The following is a 19568-nucleotide window of genomic DNA, read 5'->3' as shown; positions in this document are numbered from 1 at the left end:
AGGATTCCAGGGGTTCCCTCTATGTTCTCTTTCTTGCCATTTAGTATGAGGAATCCTGCCTGCTCTCTTAACACACACAAGATTTGGTTGTTTTCTGTTTTTTGGAGTTTTTGTAGTTGCTTCCTCTAAACCTTCCCCGTAAAAGTCCCAAAAGGAATCACTAGCACCTGTTCCTCCCTACTCTTGTCTGGTTAAGCAAGCTGTGCCACCTTTTGCTTCTCTCTAGGCTGACCTTGGCGTTTCAGTTCTTTTTATCGGACTTGCTAGGCAGACTCACAGCCAAAAGAGCCTCCTCCTGGTGGCCCTGCAGATTCCTGGGCCACAGCCTCTACTCCTCAACCCTATACCTGCAGACAATGGAAGGAGGCTGGTCACTTGGACCCCTAGTCCACCTGACTCTGCTCCTCTAGGCCCAGCTGGAGGAGGGTGCCTCTGCTTTGCTCAGCGGGCCAAGGGAGTGAAGGGAAGAGGTCATCACTCAACTTCGGTCAAAGGGTCTGGCAGCAGAGCTTTTGTACAAACAGGGCAATTTCCTGAGACAGCAAAGCCTCACCTCATCAGGAACACATGGGCGCCTGGTAGCTTATGGCTCCTGGGGCAAAGGAGGCAATTACTACCATCAGCCTCAGCAGGGAGAAGAATGCCTCCCCACAGGAGCCCCGGAGCTGGAGGAGAGAGTGGGCACCAGAGGGCTTAACTGCTGGCACACTTGCCAAGCGGCCACCCTGTGGCTGGGCTGCACATGTGTCCAGCTGTGTCTGGCAGTCTCGGAGCTGAAAGTCTCACTGTGTTTGGTCTGATCAGGCCTCTTGCTTAGGTCCTAGGCCGGGTGAGCTGCCAGCTGCCCACATCAGCGTGGAGCTCCAGGCACAAGGAGTGAGTAAGCTGCCACGCAAAGTCATGGCTGGCAGAGGGTTGAGCAGCCCCAGGGATCATTTCATCTCTAACCTCTCAATCCACCAAGGCACAAGCCAGGGCCAGGCGAGGGGAAGGACTCACCAGGCCCTTCAAAGTGGGCAGATGCTATCTTTGTATGCATGCCTTTAAAAAAATTTTTGTTTTTTTTTTTTTTTTTTTTTTTGAGCCAGAGTCTCGCTCTGTCACCCAGGCTGGAGTTCAGTGATGAGATCTTGGTTCACTGCAACTTCCACCTCCCGGGTTGAAGTGATTCTCCTGCCTCAGGTGCGTGCCACCAAGCCCAGCTAATTTTTGTATTTTCAGTAGAGACGAGGTTTCACCATGTTGGTCAGGCTGGTCTTGAACTCTTGACCTCATGATCCACCCACCTTGGCCTCCCAAAGTGCTGGGATTATAAGCATGAGCCACCGTGCCTGGCCAAAAACAAATTTTTTTTTTTGAGATGGAGTCTCTTCTGTCATCCAGGCTGGAGTGCAGTGACTCAATCTCGGCTCACTGCAACCTCCCTCTACCTCCTGGGTTCAAGCGATCCTCCTGCCTCAGCCTCCCGAGTAGCTGGGACTACAGGCACCCACCACAACGCCTGGCTAATTTTGTTGTTTTTGTATTTTTAGTAGAAACAGGGTTTTGCTTTTTTTTTTTTTTTTTGAGATGAAGTCTCACTCTGTCACCCACGTCACCCAGGCTGGAGCGTAGTGGCAGAATTTTGACTCACTGCAACCTCCACCTACTGGGTTCAAGTGATTTTCCTGCCTCAGCCTCCCAAGTAGCTGGGATTACAGGCATGCGCCACCACGCCCATGCCTGGTTTTGTTATTTTGTATTTTTAGTAGAGACGGGGTTTCTCCATGTTGGTCAGGCTGGTCTCAAACTCCTGACCTCAGGTGATTTGCCCGCCTTGGCCTCCCAAAGTGCTGGGATTACAGGCGTGAGCCAGCCTATCTGGCCAAAAAAATTTTTTTTTAACTGCAAGCGAAAAGACATGGCAGAAGCCAGGGCTTAGGAGGGTTGAAGGTCGGGGCATCCTATCTAACTTCCAGGCCAGAGCTGTCTGAAGGAATCCTGATAAGCCCCAAATGCAAGCCTCATTTGTCACTTTAGATTTATTGGTAGCCACATTTTAAAGAGTAAAAAGCAACAGGTCAAAATTTAAAATATGCCTGTAGTCCCGGATCATGAGGTCAGGAGTTCAAGATCAGCCTGACCAACATGGTGAAACCTCGTCTCCACTAAAAACACAAAAATTAGCCGGGCGTGGTGGCGCCAGACTGTAGTCCCAGCTACTCGGGAGGCTGAGGTAGGAGAATCACTTGAACCCGGGAGGTGGAGGTTGCAGTGAGCCGAGATTGTGCCACTGCACTCCAGCCTGGGCAACAGAGCAAGACTCTGTCTCAAAAAAATAAATAAAACTAAAAATACATTTCATTTAATTCAACATGTCCAAAATATTTCAATATGCAATCAATAGAAAAAATTAATGAGATGCTTTACATTCTTTTTTTTTTTTTTTTTTTTTTGAGACCGACTTTCGCTCTGTCTCCTAGACTGGAGTGCAGTGACACAATCTCAGCTCACTGCAACCTCCGCCTCCCAGATTCAAGTGATTCTTCTGCCTCAGCCTCCCGAGTAGCTGGGACTACAGGCATGTGCCACCATGCCCAGCTAATTTTTTTATTTTTAGTAGAGACGAGGTTTCACCATGTTGGTCAGGCTGGTCTTGAACTCCTGACCTCATGATCCGCCCACCTCAGCCTCCCAAAGTGCTGGGATTACAGGCATGAGCCACCGCAGCCGGCCATTTTACATTCTTTTTCCACAGTACGTCTTTGAAATCTGGTGCGAATTTTGCACGTATAACACATCTCACTTCAGCCCGGGCACCTTCAAATGCACTACAGCCACACACAGCAGGACTTGTGGTTGCAGAAACAGATGCTGAGGGTCTAGATCCAGGCAGTCAGCCCCATCTTGACCTTTTAGATAAAGGGCTCCTTTCTCTCCAAAGTGTGAGGCCAGAGGTGAAGCCCAAAGACAGCCATGCCCCACTCTGTGTCCCTGTCCTTTCCTGCTTTCTTCTGGGGCCAGGGTTGCTGCCATTGGACAGGAGCATCCCACGTGACAGACTGCCTCGGGGCTCGGGGTATTCCTGCCTGCCGCCTGGCAGCCCTTGTCGGAGGAGCTGGGCCTGATTTGATCTGGCATGAGAAGATCACGCCAGGAAGTCAGCTCTTGTTTTTCTTGCAGTAAATCAGTTAGCCCTTAATCTCCCAGGCGTGTGGGGGGCCCCCTGCAGTGCTCATTTCCTTCCTGGAGGGCTTCTGCAGAGAGGTCGAAGCTCCAGTGTTCCAGACCTCAGACTCACTGCCCTCCGCCCAGGGCACCTCCCCCTGCACAGCTCAGGGGCCTCGCCTGGCTGCTCTCTGTCTGGAGTCTGGACGCCTCTCCCCAGGGCCCCACTTCCAATGACTGCCACCTCCCAGGGAGAGGCCAAGCTCAAAGGTGAAGCAGCCGGGCTCAGTGGCTGCCGCCTGTAATCCCAGCACTTTGGGGGGCTGAGGTGGGCGAATCACCTGAGGTCAGGAGTTTGAGACCAGCCTGGCCAACATGGTGAAACCCCATCTATACTAAAAATACAAAAATTAACTGGGTGTGGTGGCGTGCACCTGTAGTCCCAGCTACTCAGGAGGCTGAGAGAGGAGAATCGCTTGAACCTGGGAGGCAGGGGTTGCACTGAGCTGAGATGGTGCCACTGCACTCCAGCCTGGGAGACAGAATGAGACTCCATCTCAAAAAAAAAAAAAAAAAAGAAAAGAAAAGGTGAGTCAGGGAGGCCAGGGGTGAGGCTGGCGTTGGCCCCCGTAGTCATTCACACAAACGGCTCCTTTCTGAAGGCAATTGATTGCAGGCGTACAATGAGTGGTTAGAAGACAAGTGTCACCAGGAATAAAGTGGGAGCAGGCTGGGGCAGAGGCTGAGTGGCCAGTCATCTCTGGTGGCATCTCACTCAAGACATGGGCCGGGAGCTGAGGACACTGGAGACCACTTTGTTTCCTTATTGCTGTCAGGGGCCTCTGCTGCCCTCCCCACCCCCACTGCCCCTGTCAGCTCCTCCACCTCTAGGAATGGGGGTTTCCTGCATCCCCTCTCCACGGCCAAGCTCAGGGGCTTCCCATGAGATTCAGCCAAAAAGGGCACAGGCCTTTTCTATCCCATGGGGGCCTGAGGCCAGTATCAGGCATCGGTCCCTGGTCTCCCCCGTCTGCTGGGACCTTTCTCTCCTGCCAGGCTGTGTTTTGTCCTAGTGAGGCCTGCCAGGATGACCAGGTGATGTCACCCAGTCAGCCTGTTCCATCCCCTGGCTCCCCCTCAAGCCCTCCTTCCACTAAAACCACGGGGATTTCAGGAATGACCTGGAAAGCGACGCCACCTCCGCAGGAGGGGCCCGTCACGCTGGGCCCGTGAAATGAGCGCCTGGAAAGGGGGTTGCCATTGCCCCTTTCTTGAAGATGCTCAGGGCCACCACAGAAGGAAAAGGCAGCAGCCCTGGTCCCCAGTGTGAGGAAAAGACCAATAAGCTGGCATCACTCTCTGCCACTCAATCTGACTTCATAAAAGCCACCAGGGGCCATTTCTGGGTGGGGGAAGAGGCAGGTAGGAAAAGCCAAGTGCATCGGGCTCCCGGGCCTCAGCCAGAGCCTAGGCTTAGTGGCACCTGAAGCCAGCCCTGGTGCTGCTGCACTGTGCACACTTTATAAAATGGGGCCGGGCACAGTGGCTCATGCCTGTGATCCCAGCATTTTGGGAGGCCAAGGCGGGTGGATCACTTGAGGTCAGGAGTTCGAGACCAGCCTGGCCAACAAGATGAAACCCCTTCTCTGCTAAAAATACAAAAATTTTCTGGGCGTGGTGACGGGCACCTGTAATCCCAGCTACTCGGAAGGCTGAGGCAGGAGAATCGCTTGAACCCAGGAGGCAGAGGTTGCAGTGAGCTGAGATCATGCCATTGTACTCCAGTGACTGAGCGAGACTTTGTCTCTTAAAGAAAAAAAAAATGGACGTTGTGCCAGTTGTCTGGAGTGAACGTCCCCTGGCTGCCCCATCATGTCAGTGGAGAGCAGAGAGCCAGGCCCTGGGCTGGGAGGACACCCCCTCCTCTCCTTGGGGATTGAGAGCTGTGGGTGGGGGCCAGCCTGGCAGCAGGGCCTCTGAGCTGGCTGGAGATGTTTATTAATCCTGAGCTCCAGGGCTGGGGCCTCTCCGCTGAGCCTGCGCCTGCATGTGCACGTCTGTCTCCAGCCCCGTCTGTCCTGGCCCAGCTCCTTGCCTATCTGGGTGTGATCACCGCCGCACTCCCCTGGGCATGTGGATGTAACAAGTCCAAACCTTCTGTGGGAGTCGGGCAGGCTCGGCCCCACCCTCAAGGCTGTGCCCTTTCCTCTCAGATTGGTTATGCAAGAGCAGGCATGAGTGTGGTCGTTGTGGGTGCATGCGCGGCAGGCCTGGGGCCTGGCCGCCTGCTGCCTCACCTGCAAGGAGGGGCCTCCCAGAAACTCCCTTCCCCAGTGCCCAGCCGCCCCACCTTGCCAGACTTAGGTGACCAGCCAGCAAGGATGCCCGCTGCCTCCCACCTGCCCTCCTGCCCTCCATCGCCAGCCAAGCCCAACCTGAGCCAGCACCTGCCTTTAACAACCACGTTCAAGGGGCTGAGCAAAGGCTCCCAGGGGAAGGGGTCCCCCAAGGGCTCCCCAGCCAAGGGGTCCCCCAAAGGCTCCCCCAGCAAGCACAGCCGGTGAGTGGGACTGGGGGATGGGGAGCCGGGGAGCTGGGGTGGGGGTGGTGCCAAGCCCAGGTCCTTGAGCCACCTGGTGGTGGCCCAGAGCCCAGGACCAGCCCCGTGCTGGCATTTGATGTCCCGAGGCCAAAGGGCCCAGGGGTGGACTCTCTCCTTGCCTTGGGAGCCGCAGGCCCAGGCCGAACTTCAGCCGTGGCAGGAGGCAGGGGATGGCCTGGGGCTCCCTACATCCTCTAAGGGGGCCTGCGGGCCACGGATTGAGGCCGCTCAGCGGGAGAAGTGCTGGACAGGAGCCTGCACCGATGCCCTCCTCTGCCAGAGGCTGGGACACAGGAGAGCCTGGCTGTGTGACTGCAGCTCTGCCCCAAGGCTCTCCTTGGCTGGAATGACCCCTGGAGCCTGGGTGCAGGGCATGAGGACTGAGCGGGCGGGGTGGGATCCCTGGGGTAGGGACTCAGGGGCTGTGCTGCCTTCTGCCTAAGCCAGAGCCCTCCCCAGAGTTCTCACCCAGGGACTTGTTGTATTGAAGAGTTAGGGGTTCATGGCTGGGCGTGGTAGCTCATGCCTATAATCCCTGAACTTCAGGAGGCCAATGTGGGAGGATTCCTTGAGCCCAGGAGTTCGAGACCAGCCTGGGCAACATAGGGAGATCTTGTTTCTATAAAAAAATAAAAGTAAAAATTAGCCAGGCATGGTGGCTCGTGCCTATTGCTTGAGCCCAGGAGTTTGAGGCTGCAGTGAGCCATGATCACACCACTGCACTCCCGCCTGGGTGACAGACTGAGACTCTGTCTTTAAAAAAAAAAAAATCCTGGTGCAATACCTCACGCCTGCAATCCTACCACTTTGGGAGGCCGAGGCGGGTGGATGACTTGAGCCCAGGAGTTGGAGACCAGCCTGGGCAATATGACGAAATCCCATCTCTATAAAAAATATACAAAAATTATCTGGATATAGTGGTGCATGCCTGTAGTCAGAGCTACTTGGGAGGCTGAGGTGAGAGGATCACTTGAGCCCGGGAAGTCGAGGCTGCAGTGAGCTGTGATCACTCTACTGCACTCTAGCCTGGGTGACAGAGCAAGACCTTGTCTGTTAAAAACAAAACAAAATAGAGCTGGGGCTTCCTTTTCCAGTGGGTGTGGTGCAGGGGGCACTGGGTCTCCCTTGGACCACCCGGTTCTCTGGGGCCCAGCCCCAGCTCTCTGTGGATGGATTGGGTGGTGCTCTTCCCACTCACTGGCTTCAGCTCGTCTGCAGAGGAGGCGGCAGCCCGCCTGGGTCCAGGGTGTCGAGATAAGCTCAGAGATGAAAGGCTGGTGTGGGAGTGGGGGTGACCATTACCCCGATAGGGATCAAGGCACCAAGAGACACCGAGGCTGGGCGTCTGGGCGGATGGGAAAGACAGTGGTTAAGACTCTCAGCTAACACTCTCGCTGAGTGACCTGTCCTCCCTGGGGCACCTGAGCCCCACCCAGGATAGAGTGTGCAGCTCCTGGTGGGAGCAGCCATCCCAGGAGGCGGGACCTGAGCAGGAGCGCCCGGAGCCCAGCACCTACAGCTCCCACTGTCCAGGCAGGCTCCCCAGCAGTGCGCTCCTGGCCTGGGGCAGCTCGGTCCTCAGGGCCCTGTTGGCGCTGGATCACCTCACGTGCGATCCACTCGTTTGACATGAACTTACTGAGCACTTACTGCATGCCAGGACTGTTCTAGGCACTGGAGATGTCGCTGTAGACAGAACCAACAGGCCCCTGCCTTCAAGGCACTAGCCCTCTAGTGGGATAAAAACTAACACGTGCTGGGTGCCGACCCTGCACCAGGCCTGCACTGGATGTTTCAGATGGATAAATTCAATTAATGCTCACAATAGCCCTAAGGCATAGATATTTTTATTAAAATCCTGCTTTACAAGTGAGGAACCTCAGGCACAGAGAGGTTGAGTAACTTTTCCAAGGTCACACAGCATTAATGATGGAGAAAGATGAAACCAGGCTGTCTTGGCCACAGAGTTCTTCCAGACTGCTGTGCCTTCACCAGCACTGTCCCTTTGCCTGGGGGGTGGGGGGGGGGGCCATCCTTTGACCCAGTTCAAGGCTTCCCCTGCCCCAGGATAATGATCCCCCATAAGGCACTGTGCTCATGAGGCTTGGACCAATCTGCCCTCTTTTAGGTCTGCTTGACCTCGTGACCTCCACAGAGTGACTGCATGCACACAGCAGGTGCTCTATGGAGGCTGCAGGGCGACTGCACAGAAAAAGCCCTGGGGTGGAAGCAAGGTTTCCCCTCCGTCCCTGACCACGTAACTCAGAGCAAGTCAGGGCCCAATCTGGGCTTTGAACCCTCAACTCTGGAGAATGTTAGGGTGCCCAGCAGTCTCTTGCGCCTGCCCCCGCTCCCCGGCTCCGACAGTGTGAGGCTCCTCTAGACGGCTACTGAAGCCAGCACTCTGGCAAAGCTCCCCGGGGTGGAGGAGGTATAGGGGAACACAGGGCTGGAGTGGGAGGAGGTGGGGGTGGGGGACATGCTGCTGCCTCCCTGCCCCAGCCAGCCCAACTGCCCCTCCCAGGGCCCAGCCAGGCTGGCTCAGGTACTAGTGGCTGAGCCGGTGATTCACCGGCTCGCGGGGTGGAAGTGGCAGGCAGCTGGGTGGGGTCGGGAACTCACTGCCAGCACAGCTGGCTGAGGCTGGGACACCAAGGCCACCTGCCCCCCAGCACCACACAGACCTGAGACCCTCACCTTTTGACCCCTCATGTGGCGGGGCAGTGCTAACACCCCCAACCAGGTCTACCTCACAGAGCCTCCTGCAGAGAGAGACCCCAAAGTCAGGGCAGTGAGCTAGGCTGTGGGGGCAGTATGGGGTGGAGGGAGGGCAGGGGATGCCACCTGGATGGGGCACAGAGGGGCCTCTTCCACCGAGCTGCCCACTGTCCCCTCCACCCACCAGGGCTGCCACCCAGGAGCTGGCCCTGCTCATCTCCCGCATGCAAGCCAACCCCGACCAGGTGGAGCGGGACATCCTGGAGACACAGAAGAGGCTGCAGCAGGTGAGGCCCCGGGCATGGCAGCAGTTGGCAGGGCGTGGGCAGGCTGGGTGGCATGGGAGGCCCATCATCAGGCCTGGCACTCCCTGAGTGCCCCCTAGTGATGGTGAAGATGGGACAGATGACATTTGTCCTGCACCGCCTGTCCCCTAACACACGGTGGGAGAGAGGGCTCAGCTTCCTTTTTTGCTGGGCTCCCCTGTGTCCTTGTCACCTGCCCCACGGACGCCCTGGGCCTGACCCTGTGCCTGGCGTGGGCCTCGAGGTTGGCCAGCATAGCTGGGGTCCCAAAGGTGGGGCTCAGGCCCACAGTGATGGGCAGCAGGGGTGTGGGGGCTCTGGGCCCTGGCGAGTCTGCCTATCCCCTGCCCACAGGACCGGCTGAACAGTGAGCAGAGCCAGGCCCTGCAGCACCAGCAGGAGACGGGCCACAGCCTGAAGTAGGCCGAGGTGCTGCTCAAGGACCTCTTCCTGGACGAGGACAAGGCCCAGCGGCTCAAGCACCCGCAGGCTGAGGAGACTGAGGAGGAGTAAGTGGGGCTGCGGCAGGGCTGGGGGTCCCTGGGGAAGACCCAAGCCCAGCCCTGACCTGCCGGCCACCTTCTTGACAGCATCGAGCAGCTGCACGAGCAGGTGACCCAGGAGTGTGCCGAGTACCGTGCCCTGTACGAGAAGATGGTGCTGCCGCCCAGACGTGGGACCCAGGGTCAACTGGGCACACGTGCTGGAGCAGAAACAGGTCAGGAGCTCAAAGTCACACCCCAGTGTGATCAGAGAGCGATACGGAACTGCATTTAACCCAGGACCTGACTGTAGGCTTGAACAGTCAGGGTGTAGGGGTGGCTCAGGGGTCTGGGCAGGGAGACAGCAGAGGAGACAGTGCAGTCAGGGAAGACTTCCTGCAGGAGGAGGCACATGAAGAGACCTTAGAGGGGTGAGAGGGCTCGGTTGGATCAGGGTGAAGTAGTGAGGAGAGGACAATTCCAGAAAGAAGGAGCAAAGGCACCTGCCAGGAGGAAGCCTACGGTTCGATGGGACTTGGGGATTTCTGGGCAGATGGGCAGAGCCAGGTCATGGGGCATTCTGATCCCTGGGTGAGGAGTTGTGCTTTGATGCCACACAGAAGGGGTGTCATCATGACAATAGGGGGACAGTGGGGAAGGGCCCGGGTGGAGCAGGGCGTTCTGAGGGCCCTAGAGCTTGGCTGGAGGTGTCCAGACAGGAAGCACTGAGGCTGGGTCACAGACAAGGCAGGATGGAGCTGGAGACTTCTCAGAGGCTGAGCCCAGCGTCTGGGAACCAGTGGGACTCAGGGGCCACTGCAGAATGGCCTCTGCAGTGGCCACCCTGCAGAGCAGAATGGCTCACCCTGGGTGAGCTGCAGGGCGTGCACCCGGGCGGCTCCCAGGCTCGTCCACGCTCTGCCCAAATGACCAAGTCCACTTCTCCGGGTGGGAGACGTGTGGGGTTTTCTGGCTCTCCACCGCGGTCCTGTGGTGACTGAGCCGCCGGCTCTCCTGCAGAAGCAGGTCTGCGCAGGCCAGTACGGGCCGGGCATGGCGGAGCTGGAGGAACAGATCGCGGAGCTCAACATCCTGCAGAACGAGATCGACGACCAAGCAGAGCAGCTGGGGAGCCTCGTGGGGCCGGTGGGTGAGCCGGGAGGATGTCACATCCGGGGCCAGCCCCAGCCCCTGTTTTTCCAGTCAGAGCCGGAGCTAGATGGGCTGGGCCCTGGGGATAGGGGTGGGTGGGGTATGGCTGGTCCAGATCTTAGGGGGCCGTCTCCCTGCGCCCCACCTCTCACGGGCTTGTTTCTCCCCTTGGTCGAGGCAGGATGCAGCCACCATCCGGAGCCAATACCGAGACCTACTGGTGAGCAGGAGGGAGGGTCGGGCAGGGTGGCTGCGGGTGGGCCTGGGTGGCCGCCTGGACCCTGCCCGGGGCCAGTGTTCCTGAGCGCGGCCCAATGGCGCCTTTTGCCCCCCACTGTCTCTCTCCCCACCCTGCTGCTGGCGGCGGGTCCTGAGCACAGAGGGCGGCGTCGTGGCGCGGGCAGAGCCTGGGCAGCCGGTACACGCACCTGCAGGGCTGCACGCGGCAGCTGAGCGCCCTGGCGGAGCAGCAGCGCCGCATCCTGCAGCAGGACTGGAGCGACCTCATGGCCGACCCTGCGGGCGTGCGGCGGGAGTACGAGGTCGGCTGGCAGAGGTTGGGGCCAGGTGGGGGCGACAAGGGCCATCCTGGTCCTCACCGCCGCTTCTCACCCGACTCGCCCCCAGCACTTCAAGCAGCACGAGCTGCTGAGCCAGGAGCAGAGCGTAAACCAGCTGGAGGACGACGGCGAGCGCGTGGTGGAGCTGCGGCACCCCGCGGTGGGGCCCATCCAGGAGCGCTGGGGGCAGGGCGAGAGTGAGAAGGGACGTGGTGGGCGGGGAAGGCGGGGAGGTGGGGTGGACGTGGGTTGGGGGGCGGGGCGTGGTCCGAGGGCTCCGTGTTGCGGTACCCAGGCCCACCAGGAGGCCCTGAAGATGGAGTGGCAGAACTTCCTGAACCTGTGTATCTGCCAGGAGACCCAGCTGCAGCACGTGGAGGACTACAGCCCGGTGAGCCCTCGGGCAGGCGGCAGGGGCGGCAGGGACGGCACGGACGGCAGGGACGGCAGGGACGGCAGGGACGGCAGGGACGGCAGGGGCGGGAGGTCCCACAGCACTCCTGCCCACAGGAGAGGCACTGCACCTCTCAACTAGACAGAGCTGGCAGGGCGCAGTGGCTCACACCTGTAATCCCAGCACTTTGGGAGGCCGAGGCTGGCGGATCACTTGAGGTCAGGAGTTCGAGATCAGCCTGGCCAACATGGTGAAACCCTGTCTCTACTAAAAATACCAAAATTAGCCAGACGTGGTGGCGCGCGCCTGTAATCCCAGCTGCTCAGGAAGCTGAGGCAGGAGAATCGCTTGAACCCAGGACGTGGAGGTTGCAGTGGGCCGAGATTGGTCCACTGCATTCTAGCCTGGGTGACAAAGAGAGACTCCACCTCAAAAATAAAATAAAATAGAGGTGTGTGGTTGCCACTTGGTCCCAGAGGGAAGGAAAGGCATGGGCACATTCTCAGCAGGGTGAAGCGGTTCCCAGGGGGGTGAAAATTGGTTCTTAATGGCAGAAAAATAACTCTTCTTATGCATGAAGTACACATCCACATACAGCACCTAAGCTGTATACAGCATTATCTGTGGTATAAAAATTTCGTGGGGGCCAGGTGTGGTGGCTCACACCTGTAATTCCAGCACTTTGGGAGGCTGAGCCAGGATAATTGCTTGACCCCAGTAGTTCCAGACCAGCCTGGGCAACATAGTGAGACCCTGTCTCTATACAAACAGATAAATCTCTATCAAAATAAATAAGTAAATAAAATTTTATGGGGATGAGGTGGGGGGGAAATAAAGAAAAGATTTCTTAAAAGGCTGTTTAGGAGAATAATAATGAAAAAAACGGTTGAGAAACCCTGATATAATATACAACTGGGATTTGGGGGCAGATAATGTTTCATACATTTTCCTATAGAACCACAAACTATGATCACGCACTGACAAAAATTCCGTAAAAACACTTGGAATGCTTCTTTAAAGCATAGCTTCTTCTCCGGGGCTGGGACAAGTGCAGCTCCAATACCCTCTGTCCCAGCAAGAAAGACTTCAGGTGCTGGAGGGAGGCAGGTGACGGTGCCCTTCATTTGTGCAGGAAGGATGAAGACCAAGTGTTTTATGACCCACTTAAAAAAATTAAGTTCAGTGCATGAATAAGACCCCATTTGCAAGAGCACACCAGTGATAAAAGGTCCTGCTGCCTGGGTAGGGAAAAGAAAGACCGACCAGAGTAGGGGAGAGTGACAGTTTAGGTTTAGCTGGTTTAAGTTTAACTGGTTTAGGTTTATCTTGTTTAGGTTTATCTGGTTTGTGTTTAGCTGGTTTAGGTTTAGCTGGTTTAGGTTTTTCTGGTTTAGGTTTAGCTGTTGTGTGTTTAGCTGGTTTAGGTTTACCTGGTTTAGGTTTTTCTGGTTTAGGTTTAGCTGCTGTGTGTTTAGGTGGTTTAGGTTTAGCTGGCTTAAGTTCAGCTGGTTTGTAGAGTTAGTGGGCAGCAGGTTGCCCCAGGCTCTGCCCTTGACCACCCAGTGAACTTAGTTCCAGGAAGAGGCCGACTCAGTCAGCCAGACCCTGGATAAGCTCAACTCCAACTTGGATGCCAAGTCCAGCCCTGCACCTAGGGGCCCCCCTGGCACCCCCACAGAGCTGCTGCAACAGCTGGAGGTGAGACAGCCCCACCAGGCCATCTGCACCCCACCTCTGGGAATTGGTCCTGTCCATCTTTCTGGGCCTCAGCCCTTCTGCCTAGGTACCTAGTCCTGTCCCAAGCCCTGGCCTGGGTGCTGGCGGGGGGTCTGCTTTAGCAGGAGGCTGGCCAGGTACCAGCAAGCTCCTCCCACCTCTGGACATCAGTTTCCTCATTTGCAGTGGGACAAGGGCAGCCTGGGAGAGCTCTGTGGCCCGTCTAGCTTCTGCTCGGAGGCCTGGGTGATGCTGTGCCATCCCCCTCCCTGCAACTAGCAGATCCCAGGATCCTAGGCCCCCAGAGAGGGGCTCCTTTTACTTTGCTGATTTAGAGACCCCTGCCTTCTTGAAGGCCAGCCTCTAGTCCTTTTGAAGGACGGGTATGGTGTGGCCAGCCTCCAGTGCAGCCTGGTCTGAGTCCCCTCTGCCTGGGCCCCCAGCAGGCAGAGGAGAAACAGCTGGCCGTCATTGAGAGGGCCACTGGGGACCTGCAGCGGCGAAGCCGGGATGTGGTCCCCCTGCCACAGCGAAGAAACCTGCCTTAGCAGCCCCTGCACGTGGACAGCATCTGTGACTGGGACCCAGGAGAAGTGCGAACTCCCCCACCTCACCCCTGCCACCATCCAGCCCCACCTAGCCCATGCCCTGCCCCTGCCCAAGCCCATCCCTGCTCCATCCCCAGCTGTCTCCTGCACCCACTTTTGCCCTACTCCTTCCCTTGACGCAGACCCTCCTCTCTCCAAGTCCCGTCCTGCCTCTTTTCTACCCCAGCACCTCCCACTCTACTCTTGTCCCTGTTCCAGCTGCTGTCCCCATCTGTCTCTGTCCCCAGCCCCTACTCTGCCCTGGCCTTGGACCCCTGCCCCTGAGCCCGCAGCAGCCGCTCCCTTTCTGTGCCCGCAGGTGCAGCTGCTGCGGGGTGAGCTGTATAAGCTGATAGATAACACTGACCCGCACACCTGGGTCGTGCAGGGCCCTGGTGGGGAGAACAAGTGTGCTCCCGCCGCCGGCTTCTACATCCCAGCACCATACCCTGATGCCGTGGCCAGTGCCTCCCGGTAGGTCTGTGTCGGGATACTCAGGGGCAGGCTGTGGGCAGAGCAGGCCGGCCCTGTGCTGTCCAAGCCCATGGCCCGGCAGACCCCTGCTGAAAGGCCGGCCTTCACCTGAAGCTGCGTCTACTGGGGCTGGGGAGGGTGAGAGGCAGAGTAAGGACCTCTTTCTCCGATCGCCTCTTCGTTCTAGGCTGGCCTCGGAGCTGCAGGCCCTGAAGCAGAAATGGGCCACAGTCCAGAGCCGCCTGAAGGCCAGCACTGTGGAGTCTGTTCAAGCCCAGCCAGCAGGGTACCCAGGGTGGCCCGGGGAGGGGTGGCTGTGGGGCTGGAAGGAGTAGATTCTGACTTCCGACTGGTCTGTGATGGGCAGGGGTCGCCTTGGGTTAGGGACCATCACTCTGGGGATTTCATCTCTGGGGTGGCCCTGCCCATCCCCTCCACCCTACCCCGACAGGACCCTCTGTGGGCACCTGGTGGGGGTACCCATCTGGCAGTCTGGAGATGGGCCCTGGGCCCTCACCAGCACCTCTGCCCCCAGCTGCATCTGGCTTGGCCCTGGCCAACCCACAGGCCCAGAAGCTCCTGACACAGATGACCTGGCTGGATGGAGACCTGGGACAGATAGAGAGGCAGGTGCTGGCCTGGGCGCAGGCCCAGCTGAGCCGCACCACGCCCCTGGAGGACCTGGAGGGCCACATCCACAGCCACGAGGTGGGTGAGCGGCGGAAAGAGGCGGCTGCGATGAGAAGCGGCCCAGCCCTGGTGCTCACACTTGAGGGAGGTGAGGCAAGCGCAGGAGCAGTGGCTGGGACGGAGGCGGAGAAGGGTGTGGACAGACCCGGGCTCAGACAAGCTGGTTCCCCTCCTGGCTCCTCCACTGACCAGCTCTGTGATCTTAGACTACATAACTTTCTGGGCCTTGGTTTCCTCATCCCTGAAGCAGATGTAATAATGCCCAGCTCACCTGATCATTCAGGAAGGTTCCAGTAGGGCCCAATGTCAACAACTCCAGGAGGTATTCTGGCGAAGCTCCTGAAATAGCAAGGAAGCCTGCAGAACCTTAGGAAGAAATGTCCCCTGGCTGCAAGGGGCAGCCTTCCTGGGGAGGTTGCTGCATTGTGTAAACTCCTTACCCAAGAACAGCAAGCTCTCTGCCACGTGGACTCAACACTCCCAAAAGTGCTCAAAGTGAAACCCACACTGGGCCACAGTCTGGGTTATCCTTCCAAACTAGTTTCTTTTATTTTCTTGAGACAAAGTCTCTCTGCATCACCCAGGCTGGAGTGCAGTGGCGCGATCTCGGCTCACTGCAACTTCTGCCTCCCAGGTTCAAGTAATTCTCCTGCCTCAATCTCCGGAGTAGCTGGGATTACAGGTGCACACCACCATGCCCAACTAATTTTTGTATTTTTAGTAGAGACGGGGTTTCACCATGTTGGCCAGGCTGATGTCGAACTCCTGACCTCAAGTGATCCACCCATCTTGGCCTCCCTGAGTGCTGGGATTACAGGCGTGAGCCACTGCGCCTGGTCTGTTTCTTGAGATGGGGTCTCACTTTGTCACCCAGGCTGGAGTGCAGTGGTGTGCAGTGGTATAATCTCAGCTCACTGCAACCTCCACCTCCCAGGCTTGAGTGATCCTCCCACCTCGGCCTCCCAAGTAGTTGGGACCACAGGTGTAACACTGAGCCCAGCTAATTTTTTTGGTAGAGATGGGGTTTTGCCATGTTGCCCAGCTCATGTGACAGTGAGCTGTAGATGAATGTTTGGAGTCATTGGATGATTACTAGAAAATGAGCCATGAAATGGGATGAGAACATGAGACAGTGTAGAAATTGGGAACATAAATGGCTGCAGGTCTGAGAACGTAACATGACATTACTGGGTAGAGGCAGAACATCCTAGGAGAACACTGAGAATGGGAGTTCAGGGTGTGGGAAATCCAGGGGAGTTCACTCAGGGCTCCAGTAATTGGTTTTGTGTCCTGAAGGGGCAGTCACCCAGCTGAATCAGAGTCAGGCTGACACTGACCCAGATCCCTGTGACCAGGACTCTCAGCAATGACACAGAGGTGACCTGGGGGAGCAGTCGTCTTAGAATGGGAGGAGGAAGAGCCCCCATGTGGAGCACGTGGACACAGGAAGAGGTGCAGGTGCTGGCCTGTGAACCTGGTCTTCACCTGAGGGAGGGGCAAGTGGAGGGCAGGTACCCAGATGATGGTGGGCAGTGGCCACTCCTGTAACTCCTTGAACTTCTTTTCCTTTCTTTCCCCTCTGGGATGAGAAGGCCATCACAAGGGTATTTTTTCCCTTGTTTCCCAAGACTGACTGAATTTCAGATTGATGTTTTGTACATGGGAGTGGCTGTGCCTTGACCTGGTTGCTGTTGAAGGAATATTGGAAAGGTCGTGAAGCCAGAACTGTAACTTTCTGTGACAGAAACAGCCTGGCCTGTGTCCCTTCCCACGTCCCAGCATCCACAGGACAACACTCATCATGAGCTAAGGGGGCAGGTGTGGGCCACAGTGATACACATACTGGGCCACTTAGGCAAATCTTCTGTTGTTTTCCTCTCCTGTCAGGACCACAAATCACCCAGCCATGTGGTTAGCATATGTCTAACCCCAGCTGCAGCTCCAGGGACAGGCCATACATTATCCAACCAATCTGAGTGTCCACTCCCAGTCACTATGATGGTGTCAGGGGAGACGATGTGAGTGATCTAGACAAGTTGTCCTGAAGGCCAGGATTCCTGATCAGTAGGTCAGGGACTCCAGGTCTTAATCATTCTGGAGGGTTTGTATCCAAATGTGATTCCCAGGACGGCAGAGGTATTTTGTTCCCATGGGAATTCAGCCAGGGGACAGGAAAGGACATGGAGAAGGGACATCTCAGATTAAGTCTCAGAGGGAGATTCTGCTTTTGCCATCTAAAAGGAAAAGTTCCTGTGACACCTTTGAATGATGCTAGGAGGCAGTTTTCAATGTTTCCATTGTGGCGATGAGCTCAGGGCCTCCCCAACTCCCCTTGCCCATGAAGGCTTCCCAGCAGGAGGCTCAGTATGCCCCGTCCTGGTCCTAAGGCAGCCAGCCTTGAGCCCTCTCTCCTCACCCAGGCTTCAGTCCCTCCTCCCTCCCCCAAACACATGCTGAATCCCACCATTCTCTCCAGTGACCCAAGCTGGTCCCACAGCCTTCACACTTCCCACTTCCTTGTCCATCTTCTCTGAGAAATCTAAACTTTTCTGCACCAACTGAACTCAGATCTTGTGTCGTCCCAGTCTAACCTTCTAATGGCTCCTCTCCCCCGCCCCCTGCCCACCGAGTGCTCCTCTCCTCACAGGTAATTTTCTCTAATTGCATTGACATATGTACTTGTTAGTCTTACCTCTTCTACCAGATGATGTAAGCTTCTTGGCTAACCCTTGGCCAAGAAGAAGAGTGAGCCTTCCTGTTTTGTTCTTCTTGTGTCCTGAGCCCCTTGACTTGAAGCTGGCACACAGTAGGTGCTTAGAGCTCTGGGAATAAACTATCCTGTGTCACTCTGTGGACAGTGGACTCTGTCTTTGGTTCTGTCCTGAGCCATCAGATTCTCAGGGCAGCCTGACCCTGGTATTGAGAAATATTTCTTAATACGGGACAATATGACAATGTGTTCCTGTCAGGGCTGGATGTGTGGGTAGAATTGAGAGGAAGGAGACACAGTTTCTAGACCATATTCACTGCGGTGGGTCTAAATCTCTAAACTTTGAGCAAAAACACAAAAAAGAGAAAGAAAGAACCCGCCGGGGCTAAGCCGCTGACTTGGCCGAGGGCTGGGGGCTGCACAGGGAGAACATCTCACTGTGTGTGCCACATGTTTTAGTCTCAGTGCCTGCAGCACTGCATGAGCTTGATGTCCCTGTCCCAAGCTGAGCACGGATAATCAGCTTCATCCTTGGGATGAGGAGCCCAGAAATGCTCAGGAAGGCAGTGTTCACCTGCTGTGGGCTGACGACTGCTGTCATAGATGAGGAGTTTGGAGGCCCCACTGGGAACTTCTGGTATCAGGACCACGCCCTTGCCCAGTGTTGCTGCTGCTTCCAGCGCAGGTGCTGGTGTTTGTCTCCCCACAGACTCGGGCGCTGCAGATGGCTAAGTCAGCACGGATTGGGCCCTGGGTCCCGGACATTAGGACGAACACAGGGTGAGAGAGGCAGGACAGTGGGTACAGACACATGCACAATCCTTGGTCCTTTTATCTACAGCCCTGATGCCTGGCCCCAGCCACCTGTGTAGTAAATAAGAAGAGGGAGAAGGGGAGATTCCCAGGCCGTGGTGGGTACCCCCACACAGCTCTGCATCCTGAGGACCCTCAGCTGGGCCTGAGCTGCCCAAGTCCCTCCTACTACCTCCAGCAGCCCAGGGCAAGGGGGGACACTTCATGCAAACAAGTCTCCTCCTCTGGGCTGTCTAAGCCCCACCGTGAGACCCGACTCTTACCTCTGCCTGGAAAGCTGACCCTGGGGGTGTGGACTTAGGTGGGGGTGTTCTGTGGCTCCACAGGGACCTGTGAGGACACAGCTGCTGGCCCCAGTGGGTGGGGGCAGTGAACTCCAGCGCAGGGCCAGGGGCGAGTCTCCCAGCTGAGATCCACAGCACAGGCCTCAGTGTCCCCTGCTGCCCAAGGCCCAGATGCACCTATGTATGCTGTCCTTTCCAGTGCCCATTTTGTCCTCCCCAAAAAGGACGGAGCTGGGCAGTATCCATGCCACTAAGTACCTGAGTCTCAGGTTTCCACACAGCCCTCCTCCCCCTGGACTCGCCTGCCCAGCTCACTGTGTGGTTTACGGGGCAGTCCTGGAGCTCTTCCTCCCTGAGGAGCCTCCACTGGGGGCAGCAGAGCAAAAAACCCAGCAAGGACAGTGCAGCACCTCCTTCCAGGGCACCTGGAGCTGCTCCCTCCTCCTTCCTGGCTGACCAGAGCCACACATGAGAATGAGTGTCTCTCTTTGGGACACAGTCAGTGGGGGCTCCTGAGTCACCACAGCCTGAGAACTGAACCAAGAAACAAAAACAGATACATGTTAGGAATGAGGAAGAGAAGCAGAGGGATACCTCCAAAGGCCTGTCTCTGAAATCTCCATGAACCCAGACATAGAGTGAGGAGAAAGCAGAGGTGGAGGAGAAGCATCCAGGCCATGGTGTGGACTTTCCAAAGATCCCCAGGACCCTCAGCCACTGCTGGACTCTTGGACAGTTCCTCTAACTCTTCATCAGCTCCCTGGGTGAAGATGTGTGTTTGGGTGGAGCATTATGCAACTATGGGTTCTTTACCAAAACCACCAGCTCTATGGGTTCTGAGTGCTGAGCCAGGGAGCAGCCGTTCTGTCAGGGAGGCTGGGCTGCTGGGAGCTCTGAATTTGCCCTTTGGTAGAAAGCACCTGCTCTAACCCCC

The 19568-nt window shown here is 56.9% G+C and overlaps 1 pseudogene; it reads left to right on the top strand.

Annotated features, from left to right (window-relative positions):
- Window positions 1–5354: 5354 nt before the first annotated feature.
- On the top strand, window positions 5355–17676 carry LOC115934568 (envoplakin-like; annotated as a pseudogene).
- Window positions 17677–19568: the final 1892 nt, after the last annotated feature.

The sequence above is a fragment of the Gorilla gorilla genome, chromosome 4 (genome assembly GCF_029281585.2).
Source record: "Gorilla gorilla gorilla isolate KB3781 chromosome 4, NHGRI_mGorGor1-v2.1_pri, whole genome shotgun sequence".
In the NCBI taxonomy this organism is placed as follows: Eukaryota; Metazoa; Chordata; class Mammalia; order Primates; family Hominidae; genus Gorilla; species Gorilla gorilla.
The sequence above is the reverse complement of the archived record's forward strand: the minus strand, read 5'-3'. Positions and strand labels throughout refer to the sequence as shown.